Here is a 13,160-nt window from a genome sequence, read left to right on the forward strand (position 1 = left end):
ACGGTCCGGTCGAGTATTTTGCACATGTGATGTACAGTCAACTACAAAAAAATAAATAGGCCAAATTTTCAAAAATATGTACACACTAGTGATGTAACGAATATTCGCATTCGCATTCGCATTCGCGAATATTCGCATTATTTTTCCATATTCGCATTCGCATTCGCAAAATTTCTGCGAATGTTTTGCGAATGTGAATATCAGAAAAAAATTCAATTATTAGATACAATTATTAGGTTAATAAAATCAAAATATATTTTTTTTTTTATACAACAAAAATTAATTAACCTCGTAATCACATTATCAGTCTTCACTAAATCATTTGGTATTATTTATTTATTTACTTTGCGATGCATGATTTGAACGAGACTGCCATAGACAATTGGCGCCAGAACGAACAACTGAATATTCGCATTCGCATTTGCGAATGTCGGTAGCAGATATTCGCATTCGCATTCGCGAATGTTCATAAAATGACATTCATTACATCACTAGTACACACGACACGTACGTGCAAATCAATAAAGTCATGTATACATATTTTTCTTACTTTAGCTGTATTGATCTTTTATAGTTGACTGTACATGTACCACGTAGTCGTCTACTTGTTAAATAGAAAAAAACCGGCCACGTGCGTGTCGCACTCATGCATCTAGGGTTCCGTACATTTTTTTTTATTCGACTGAATGGCAAACGAGCAAGTGGGTCTCCAGATGGTAAGAGATTACCACCGCCCGTAGAACACCAGGGGGATTGCAGATGCGTTGCCAACCTAGAGGCCTAAGATGGGATACCTCAAGTGCCAGTAATTTCACCGGCTGTCTTACTCTCCACGCCGAAACACAACAGTGCAAGCAGTGCTATTTCACGGCAGAATTACCGAGCAAGATGGTGGTAGCAATCCGGGCGGACCTTGCACAAGTTCCTACCATCTGCAAATTCTAAGTAGCAGAACTACCATGCTAAGCGAAATAAGTTATTTATAAATTACTTTCCAGTCAACGAGTTTCAATAGAACAGAGCCCCGCCTCACCCAGCGGTGCTCTATCAGACAGATGGCATGAAACAAGCACCCCGCGCCAAACTAAGCCGTTTGTTAGGTGTATAACCCTATACGTCACACCGCTACGTCACCGCGTACGTCATCCTGTCGATACGTCACAACGTGTCACCGGCGCATCGAATGCATCAAGAGTGTTATTGCGGAACGGCAATCGCGCCGTCCTTAAAACCAAACCACGCGAGTGCTCAGTGCTTTTTTGACACCTAACATCGGATCATTAAGACATTTAGGATAATCTTAGAAATAGTATTGTAATCATTTATTCTTTATTAAATATTATATTTCACACAACCGCCTTGTGAATTCGTTAAACCTACGAAAGTAGTAGGGATTCGCCGGTTCCCCATCACTTTTTTTTGAACCGGTCAAAATGGCGAACTTGGGGGCGTGGAAAACTAAAAAAAAAAAAAAAAAAAAAAAAAAGTTTGGTATCAAAAAAACCGCAACACCCCACTTGGAGCCATTGGACGAGGTTTCAGAAAGCTCCACCCACTCCTTCCTATATATATTTACTGTATTTCTAACACAAGAGCAACGTCGCGGCGCCAACACATAAAAAGCTTGATCCCTTTTTGATCGATTGCCACCTGCAAAAGAAAAAAATGCTACCTGCGCTCGGACGCTACGGAGTTGATGCAATTTATACAGGCTTTATTAACCGACCTGTGCAATGCGCAACAAAGGGAGATAATGTATTTTGATTCTGACCTGATTCGATTTTATAATTAATCAATAGCTTTTTTTACCGACTGCGAAGAAGGAGGGTTATTGTTTATCTGAATTCGTAACTTCAACGATTGCAATAAATCTAACCTAACCTAAACCTACCTTTTTACTTTATGATATATACCGAATAGAGAAAGGTTTTAATTGAAAACAAGAAGTTTGTAAATGTTACGCTTATTCCCTGCTGAATTCGTAACTTTAACAATTGCAATAAATCTAACTATGATGATGATTAACATCTTGGCGTGCATTCCGATGCTACGTTAAAACGCGAACAATAGATTGTTGGTTTGCTACCTGTTCTTGACTCTGTCATAAATTCTATAAGCCAGCTGCCTGATTTTGTTACCTTAATCGGTTTCCCACGCTATTTAAACACAGTATAGTCCAAAATTTGTTGTGCTTATTATCGTAAGTTCTTTGTTTGGACCCACAATATTTCTTCGCTGAATTCATAACTTTATGAATTAATAAGGCTAACCTAACCTTTGGGAGGAGGCCTGTGACCAGCAGTGGGACCTATATAGACTGAGATGATGATGATGATGATGATGAACCTAACCTAACCTACCTTTTTGTTCTATAACAGTTATATACTGAACAGTGAACGGTTTTAATTGAAGATAAGAAGTTTGTAAAATGTTACGTTTTGTAATGTCATTTGTAACAAATCGTTATCTTACCTGCGTAGGTAGGTACTCTATGCTTTGTGTTACATAAACAGTAAGTTATTTAAAATTACCCTTATATCAAACTATCTGCCGCCTTTTGTTATTTAATTACTTACTTCGTCCCTTTCATCAGCGTTTAAACTTGTGCAATAAGCTTACAGTTTCTTTAAAGCACAGGTTTGAACTTGCACCTATTTATGTATAAAAGGTATACAAGACATCTCCAAATACAGGTTTAAACTTGTAAAATCGGAATGTGTATAAAAACAAGACTAGACAGTCTCACACATATAATTCATCAACAAAAAATCTTTAACTACTCGTATTACCTTTCAAGTACATACTCCATGCTTTGAGTTATATACTTGTTATATACGAAGTAAATGATTTTTGGCTTTCCTTGTATCAAACGATCCAACGTCTTTGTTATTTATTTACTTCGTTCCAGTAGGCTGACAGCTTTTTTAAAAACACGTTTCAACCTGTAGAAATTCTATATGGACAAAGGGTGCCCAAGTCATCTCCAAGCACTGGTTTAAACTTGTCGGATCAGACTGGGTATAAAAGCAGGTCAGGACCAATTCACTTCATATCGTCTCAGATAATTCATCAAATCAGATCCCCCACCCAAGTGATCCGCAGTGTAATTATATTCAGTGTTTGAAATTCGTAGTGTCAGTGTTTTGTTGCTGTAATAATGGATGTAAGTATGTAGTTTTTAGTGTTGTATTTGTACTTACTTGTCTAAATTTTTTTTATTGATTGTAATAGGTATAATCTTCAACCATTTTTGTGTTTAAGTACTGCGTAACTCAACTTTGAAGCACTGTTTAAAATATTTTTTCTATTGTTATAGCTTTCTGAAGAAAACACCTTTAAACACTATTATTATCCGGAAACCCATATTGTACCGAGCGATGACGAAGAAGGCGTCCTTCCATTAAAAATAAAAAAAACAATTTCGAACAAGAGGCCTAGTAACAGCATACATGGCTTCTTCGAAAAGCGCAAGAAAAAAAAAATGATCAAATATTCTTCAAGCGTGAGCCAAGCCACCGATGAGGGAATTGCTTTTATTAAATCCAATCAAGACGACGGAGCTTACGCATCGCACCTGATTAAAATAGAACTATATGATTGGGCGAAAATTAAGAACGTTCCCTCCTCAGAACAGTGGAAACATGCCGAAGTACGTATCAAGTACTACGCCCACTCCGACAATGATGACCATGTCGAAAAAACAAAAGATGTAATTTACAATATTACTAAGCATTTAGCGGCTAAAAGTGATTGTGTTAACTTTGTAATAGACAGTGAGAAATAAGTTCATTTTATGTTGTTATTCGGTTGTCTTAGTATAACCTTTTGTTTTTTTATAACGCTCCTAAACGTGCATTATTGATTCTTTTGTTACATTTTACCAACTGCCTACAACACACAGTGTGGTTTAAATTGTTAGTCAGATGTTTAGACGCTATTATTGTATAAGAAGGGAAGAACGCTATGGGAAGGAGCGGGCGGAGCGTTCTGAACAAAGTCTCATTGTTGAAAAACGTATAGCAACCTTAACTACTTACCCGCGTTAGCAGGTAACTTTAGCAATGCAGACGACGGTATAAAAAGATTGAACCCTGCGTTAAGATCACACATTTATCAGCAATCTCCTATCATGGATACACAGAGCAGTTATTTCTTCGAACAACAACTCGACCAGATTGTTGAAGATCAAGATTTGTACGAGCTATGCGAGAAAGTCGAACAAGAATACTTCAAAACGTAAGTTACTATTTTTGTTGCTATAATTGTGCTATTTTAATGGTTTTAAAGTTATGACAAGATGAGCATCTTGTTGAAACATGTTTGTGTTAGTGGCAATAGGTAGGGGTTGGACTCTTGGGTATATAAGCAGAGTGCCTTGTCGATTCTGTTATTCGCAGTCGTTCTCCCGGTTACATTTTTACCAATTTCGTTTAAAATGAGTTTTAATTTGGATTTATCTCAAAACGAAATCGCAGGTTTAGATAAATTTGTAATTTTATCAAAATTTCATCAATTAATTCGAGTGTGGTTTATTAGAAATGTTTTACCAATATCATGTTTAGAAGATTCTGACATTATTCCTTACTTTACCCCGTGTAACGGACATCGATATAACATAAAAAGAGACGTATCCGATACATCAGATGAAATTGACGGAGTATTGCCGATGCAAGCATATTGCGCACAATGTAAAAAGGAAAAATAGTTAGTATTAAAACTTTGTAGTGTTTTGGTGTTTGTAATGATTTGCAATATTAATGGTTATTTTATTTTTACAGATCTTTGCAAGCTGGACAAGGAGGAGATTCAAAGAAAAGATCAGCATCATCGTCTACACTGACTGAGGAGCCTGTGATGAAGAAAATCAAGTTACAGCATAACCCGCCGGCCAGCTTCGCTTCAACATCAACGGCGTCGTCTTCAAATCAAAATGTAAGTACAGAAAATAATGATAAGATTGAATGTTCCGTATGTCACGTGTCAGCGCCGAGAAAATATTATTCCAGTCACTTAAAAAGTAAACTTCACAAAAACAACGTGTTAATTTGTAGCAATGAATTTACAAATGTTCAGCTAATAGAAAGCGCATTTGGGAACAGGATAGTTACTTACAGAATTTTATCCGATTGCATTGTTAACGAACCTCTAGAAACACCAGAACTGTTTTTGAAAAATGTCAAAGATAAAATATTTAAATTACTAGATCAATCCATTGAAGAACACTTTGTTGTAAAAGTAAATTTCATTCTTAATGCAGACTTTATACAGCAAACTAAGCAACTCAATAATACTTTTGACTTCCAAACGTTCAATTATGTTTTTTGCAAAGGAGATTCTAAAGAAATAATATTTTCATCAATTGCAATTGAAATTGCAAATAAAGTGATTAATTTTGAAAAAAAAGACAGTGGATGGAGTCTAACCAAATTAAAATATTTAGACATGAACGTAAATAAATTTGATCCATTACGTGGTTCATCTTACATAGACCTACCATTAGATATAAAAAACAAAAATGCCGTTATAAACGTACAAAACAAAGACAATGAGTGTTTTCGTTGGGCTGTATTATCGGGATTATTCAAACCTAATCACAATGCTAATAGGGTAACGTCATATATATCTCATAGAAATAAATTGAAATTTGATAATCTCTCTTTCCCAATTAGAATAACGGATATTCATAAATTTGAAGCAATGAATGATATAAGCATTAATGTCTTCGGTTTGGAGTATGATTTGGAAAGAAAACAAAACAAGGTAGTTGGTCCATTGCACTTAACTAAAAGTAGAAAAGCTACCCATTTAAACTTGTTATATATAAATGAAGGAACTAAAGGACATTACTGCTATATAAAAAGTCTTTCGCGATTAGTATCAAAACAAATGACAACATCAGAACATGCAATCTATATTTGTGATGGGTGTTTAATCTATTTCACTTCTCGTGAAAATTTGCAGAAACACCAGGATCATGATTGTTTCCATGTATGTACGAACTTACCCTCCGAAAACGATTATAAAAGAAACTGGTTTAATGAATTAGTTCCTTCTAGTGAAATATCGTTCAACAATTATGAGCGCAAATTAAGACTCCCATTTGTAATATACGCGGATTTCGAAGCATTTTTAAAACCAATTGAAGCTTGTATTAACGACCCAAGTAAATCCTCAACAACTAATGTTCAGCAACATGAGGTGTATAGTTTTGGATATTACATTAAATGCTCCTATGATAACAGTTTATCTGTATATAGGACATACACGGGTGAAAATTGTGCCGAATCATTTATGAAATTAATTAAAAGAGATTTAGAGCATATTTGCAAAAAGAATACCTGTGTAAAATGTCCTTTACCATTAACAAAACAAAATGAAATAACCATTGTTCAAAGTAGCACGTGCCACATTTGTCAAAAAAATTTGAATGGTGAGTCGGTGATTTTTTATAACCATCATACCGGCGCTTTTGAGGGGGTTGTCCATTCATCTTGCTCTGAGAAATATCGAACCCCAAATTTTGTACCTGTGTTTTTACACAATTTAAGTAACTACGATGCTCATTTTATTGTACACGGACTGGGATTTGAAGAGGGTACCATAGAAATTATTCCACAAAATAAAGAGAAATATATCTCGTTTTCAAAGCTATTACATATTAATAATCGAACTATGAAATTAAAATTTCTTGATTCCTTGAAATTTATGAGTAGTAGTCTTGATAAATTAACCAAAAATTTATTACCCGAACAGTTTCGGGAACTTCAGTTAAATTTTCCGTGTGAACAAGACTCCAAACTTTTATTACGGAAAGGAGTATATCCATATGAATACATGACGTCTGTAGATTCATTAAAATTAACTAGTCTTCCTGATTACAATAATTTTTACAGTTCATTAAATGACAACAACATTTCAAAAGACGATTACCAACATGCCTGTGATGTGTGGAATCACTTTAAATGCCAAAACATGGGTGATTATTCAAACCTATACTTAAAAACAGACGTTTTATTATTAACAGACGTGTTTGAAAATTTTAGAAATGTTTGTATTGAAACATATGGATTGGACCCCGCTCATTATTACACAGCACCTGGATTAAGTTGGGATGCTATGTTAATGTATACTAAAATTAATTTAGAACTTCTAACGGATATTGACAAAGTTACTTTTATTGCGAATAATATAAGGGGTGGTATTTCTCAGTGCAGTAACAGACATGCAAAAGCTAATAACATATTTATGTCTGAATATGATCGTACATTGCCATCATCTTTCCTAATGTATCTAGATGCGAATAATCTTTACGGTTGGGCAATGTCACAATATCTTCCCACTGGTAAGTTTGAGTGGGTGGATGTTAATACAAACTTTAATGTCCCCGATGACGCTGAACATGGATACATTTTGGAAGTTGATTTAGAATATCCAAATAACTTACACGATTATCATTCCGATTTACCATTTTGCCCAGAAAATGTGTGCTTAGGTGATACTAAAGACAAAAAGCTGATTCCAAATCTATATAACAAAACGAATTATGTTATTCACTATAGAAACCTTAAACAATGCTTACAATCGGGGTTGCGTTTGCTTAAAATTCACAGAATTTTACAGTTTAAACAAAAGGCGTGGCTAAAACCTTACATAGATTTGAACACACATATGCGTTCTTTAGCCAGTTCAGACTTTGAAAAAGATTTCTTTAAACTAATGAACAATTCTGTATTTGGTAAGACTATGGAAAATGTAAATAAGAGAGTAAATGTTAAATTACTCAACCACTGGCAAAACCGCGGAAAAACTCAAGGCGTTCAGTCGTTAATAGCAAGACCTGAATTTCATAGTTTATCCATATTTTCTGAAAACTTGGTTGCAGTACAGTTGAAAAAAACAAAAGTTTTATACAACAAACCTATTTACTTAGGATTTTGTGTACTCGATTTGTCGAAAACTTTAATGTATGATTTTCACTACGGATTCATGAAAACCAAATATCAAGACAATCTCAAATTACTCTACACAGATACGGACAGCTTGGTATATCAAATATATACGGATAACTTTTACCTTGATATGAGATCAAGTTTAGAATCTTACTTTGATACCTCTGATTATCCTCCTGACAATAAATACGGGTTACCGTTAGTAAATAAAAAGCGTTTGGGTTTTTTTAAAGATGAAAATAATGGTAAAATTTTCAAAGAGTTTGTTGGACTTCGATCGAAAATGTATGCGATGGATGTGCAAAATGACATAATAGCGAAAGCTAAAGGAGTTAATAAATGTGTTACAAAAAAATTAAACATCACCGACTATAAAGAATGTTTATTCAAAAAAACAAATTTGATGTGTGAAATGTTTCGCTTTAGATCTATAAAACATGTAATATTTACGCAAAAAATAAATAAAATATCTTTATCGTACAGCGATACGAAACGTTACTTATTAGAAAATTCCACTGACACGCTGGCTTGGGGTCACTATAGAATAAGGAACATTCAGTCTTAGTATTATTTTCTGTACTTTTTATGTGTATATATATATGCCTTAATTACTGATTAATTAAATGTACGTTTATGGAAAGATAAGTTTTTTGTAATATTTGTGTATGCACTAGTGGATAAGACAACAGATGTACTTATGTAATTTATGTGTGTGTGTGTGTGTTTTTAATTTACTTGGTTATGTCAGCTTTCACAGTTAAGATAATTGTAATTGTATATTCTGTTTTGAAAAAATGACTTTCTGCCAAGTTTCTTGCGACGCATTCTTCTTGGCAATGATGGTCTTTCCGAATGCGTTGGTAGTATAAAAAAAAATACATGTAAAAGAGCCCGTTGCGGTCTACTTAAAGAATAAACGTTTTGATTTTTATTTTTTTATTTTATTTTAATTTACGTTTAATTTTTTTATTCAATAAAATATATAAACTTGTCAATGCTTTCACATCTACCATTTGTGAACTTGAACTTTTGAATTCAGCACGTCTTTCTAGCATAACAAAATATATAATGATTCACTTTTGTCACCCTTTCACGGCCATTGTTGCCGGTCCAAGTGGATGTGGAAAATCAAAATTTGTCACAGACTTTTTAAATAATTGCAAAGTATTATGCGATGTAAATTTTTCAGAAGTAATATGGTGTTATGATGAAATGCAGCCTTTGTACAACCTAGAAAATGTAAATTATAGTCAAGGAATACCTGATATCAGCATGTTTGATGGCAAGCAACCTAAACTTCTTATAATCGACGATTTGATGAGAGAGGCGGATGGACGGATCGTTGACATTTTCACGAAAGGTAGCCACCATAGAAACTTAAGTGTGTTTTACATCACACAAAATATATTTCATCAAGGAAAAGGTCAACGTGACATCTCGCTAAACACAAGTTACATTATATATTTTAAAAATCCTAGAGATAAAACTCAAATACGCCACTTGTCCCGACAAGTTTACCCGGAAAATTCGAAATTCGTAGATGAAGCCTACAAAGATTCCACTAAAGATGCCCATGGTTACCTCATGATTGATCTTAAACAAAATACAGATGACTTATGTCGTTTTAAAACTAAAATATTTCCCTTTGATAAATATTGCACGGTATATATACCTAAAAAAGGGTTTAAATATAACAAGAATCAACAGGTTTTGGTCAGTTCCAAATGATTCACTCACGTGTAAGCACACATAAACATTTACTAGAAGCGCTACAAGTACTCAAACCAAAATATCGCACGGCTTTGCTTAAAGCTTGTGACGATGATGAAATCAATATTATATGTGAGTGTATTTATAACGTTTTGAAAGGAAAAGTTCCGTTGGAGAAAAAAGATCGATCAAAATTAAATAAACATAAAAACATATTAAGAAAATTAGTTTCAAAGGGAAAACATAAACTTAGAAAAACCATCATCATTCAAAAAGGTGGTGCATTTCTGCCTGTTATATTAGGTGCGGTTTTAAGTGTTCTAATAAATTCTTTAACATAATCAAGATGGAGAATACGAAAAAAATGCTATTAGTGGAACAAGATTTCATTGAAAGACTCAAACACAGCGAGAATCTATCTGAAAACTCATCATCACGTCTAGATGGCGAGATGCAAAAAATACTTAAAAGTAAAATGGACGATCGCGAAAAATGGACATTATATTCCCAAGCACTACAACGATTTTTACATTTTACTGAAGCAGATCGAAAACCTTTGACAATACCAATAGTTATGGATGGAGTTGATCACTTCAACACTGATAATAAAGATTTATATTCGAAGCAAGTAAAAAAGGAGGAAAATGTAAATAATGACTCAGTTGCAAATTCAACTTTATCGGAACATAATGTCGCTTCCACGCCACCACCTGACACATCAAATCAACATTATCCTTTGGAGTTTACCCCATCTCATATCATAGAGGGAGTACCGAACTCTTATAAAAAAAAAACGCAAATTTTAATGCAGAATATTGGAAATAATAAAAAAAAATTTGGTGGAAACCTGGAGGGGAAGTTGTTTTAAACAACCGCACTATCCCAGATACCAATATTGTTGATCTGGTGAACGACGCGATAAGACCTCTAAAGCGCACAAAACCAAAAGGTTGGGAAGAATTTGCCTTAGTTTTAAAAGAAATAAGTGTACCTATATCTTGTATAGGTAACCCTACTAACTCAGAATTCATAAAGAAAGTTAATATCGAGAGAGAAATCAACGAAACTCGTACACCACCTTCATCTATAAATACAAGAGATTCATCATTTAAAGTGAAAAACACATCGACGCCTATTTCTGGCAGAACACGACGTAAAGTGTCAAAGAAAAAATTAGATTGGGAAAAATGGACTCCCTATTAGATATTGATAGGATTTACTATGATGTGTCGAATCCAGCCGGATACAGCAGCATTGATAAGTTAGCGAAGGTAATGAAAGGTAAAATGAATAAAAAGGAAGTAAAAAAATGGTTGCAATCTCAGGAAACATATACACTACATAAACCTGTTTATAGACGGTTTACTAGAAATAGATACATCCTATCTAACTATAATGAACTCTGGCAAGCTGATTTAAGTGATATGCGTACTTATACTCAATATAATGATGGGTACAAATATATTCTTTGTGTTATTGACGTGTTTAGTAAGTATGCTTTTGCCAGACCTATGAAAAAGAAGGACTCAGACACAGTAAAAAAATGTTTTGAAGATATATTTACTGAAGCTAGAGCGACTCCGCGTCACATTCAGTCTGATAAAGGTACTGAGTTTGTTTCTAGAGAGGTAAGAAAGTATTTTGAAAGTAAAAACATAAACTACTATACGACAAATAATCCTGACATAAAGGCAAGCATTGTAGAACGATTTCAAAGAACATTAAAAATGAAAATGTGGCGCTATTTTACCCATAAAAATACTTATAAATACATCAATATTTTACAAGACCTCCTTTATTCATACAATCACAGTTACCATTCAAGTATTAAAATGTGTCCAGTAGATGTTAATTTTAATAATATTATGACTGTTTGGACTAATCTATACGATAGACCAAGAAATAGACTAAAAACAATTACCAATACTAGTTTAAAAGTTGGTGATCATGTAAGAATAACGAAATACAAACACATATTTCAGAAAGGTTATGAGTCCAATTGGAGTGACGAAATCTTCGTTATAGAATCAATCATTGACAGGTCACCTTACCTTGTCTATACCTTAAAGGACTTACAGAATGAACCAATCACTGGCACTTTTTATTCTAAAGAGTTACAGAAAGTTATTTATAACCCCACCATCACGTATAAAATAGATAAAATAATACGTTCAAGACGAGTTGGTAGCAGAAAGGAGTTGTTTGTGAAGTGGAAAGGTTATCCGAATAAATTTAATAGTTGGATATCTGCGTCGAGTTTAGAAGAAATATGAGTGATGATAGCTTTTATTTAACTTTGCTAAGCAACAGTTCAGTACTATATTACCCCGAAAATACAACAGCCAACTTTCTAACAAAACTACCAAGACAGTAAAATTAGATGGGGAATGGGTAGTAGGATTAGTGGAGTTCCATTACCCATGTTCTATGTACAACGTTCAAGAACATGAAAACGTAGTGTATGTAAAAAAGAAAGCAACATTAGCAAACGAAAAAAAGCCTGTTCCCGTTGAATATAAATCATATATTCCCGCTACGACATACGATGATATTGATCACTTTTTGTCCGCTTTTAATGAAAACTCATTATTGAAGAACAAAGTGAAGTTTAGTTATGACGGAATATCGAAAGTTATTAAGGTCACTTCTTTACATAAAGACATCATTTCTGTACGTGCAACACCAATACTAAACCTTCAGCTAGGTTTTAAACCGAATACGAACCTTATTCAAACTCAACTTGGAAAGTATCCTGCTAATTTATATTTGGGACTACCATCGCAATTGTTTATATATTCAGATATCGTTCAACCTCAAGTGGTAGGGGATGTCATGACATCGTTAGTAAGAATAATACCACTTGATCCAACAAAATACATTTATGGAGCATATAAAATGCATAGCTTTTCTCCTGCACATTACATACCTGTTTTGCGTAGAGAGTTTGATACTATTGAAATTGATATAAGAACGCATACGGGGGGAAAAGTTCCATTCCAGTTTGGAACTTCGTGCGTGAAGCTACATTTTCAACGAATAAAATGAGTCATAGACGAGGAAATATTCTCTGTCCATACCAACATTATTATTCTCATCAAGCTGGTTCGGGAGTAGGAATTGTGTACAAAGGTGTTCCTCACCAGCGAGGACATGGTATAGGTAGTTTTTTGGGAGGGCTTTTTAGATCTGTATTTCCTCTATTATCTAGTGGTTTTAAAACGGTTGGCAAAGAAGCATTAAATGCAGGTGTTGGTCTATTGTCTGACATGGTGAATTCGAACCCTATGAATGAATCCATTAAGTCTCGTTTTAGAAATGCAAGCGCTAATTTAAAAAGAAAAGCTGATGAAAAAATCGATTCTTTAATGTCAGGGTCTGGGTATAAAATGAGGCGAGAAAGACGAAAGCGCACCATTGCACCAAAAGCATTGCGAGGGAAAGGAAGAAAAAAGAATAAAAATAAAATAAATAATAGCGATATTTTTTCTAACTAAACCATGT

At 34.1% G+C, this 13,160-nt stretch overlaps 1 long non-coding RNA gene across 1 annotated transcript; it reads left to right on the forward strand.

Moving 5' to 3' along the window:
* Window positions 1-1,472: 1,472 nt before the first annotated feature.
* Window positions 1,473-8,880, forward strand: LOC141441674 (uncharacterized). Its single transcript, XR_012452835.1, has 3 exons — window positions 1,473-3,163; window positions 3,317-4,236; window positions 4,779-8,880. It is a non-coding gene; the product is annotated as an uncharacterized lncRNA (long non-coding RNA).
* Window positions 8,881-13,160: the final 4,280 nt, after the last annotated feature.

This window comes from Choristoneura fumiferana, chromosome 24, assembly GCF_025370935.1.
Source record: "Choristoneura fumiferana chromosome 24, NRCan_CFum_1, whole genome shotgun sequence".
In the NCBI taxonomy this organism is placed as follows: Eukaryota; Metazoa; Arthropoda; class Insecta; order Lepidoptera; family Tortricidae; genus Choristoneura; species Choristoneura fumiferana.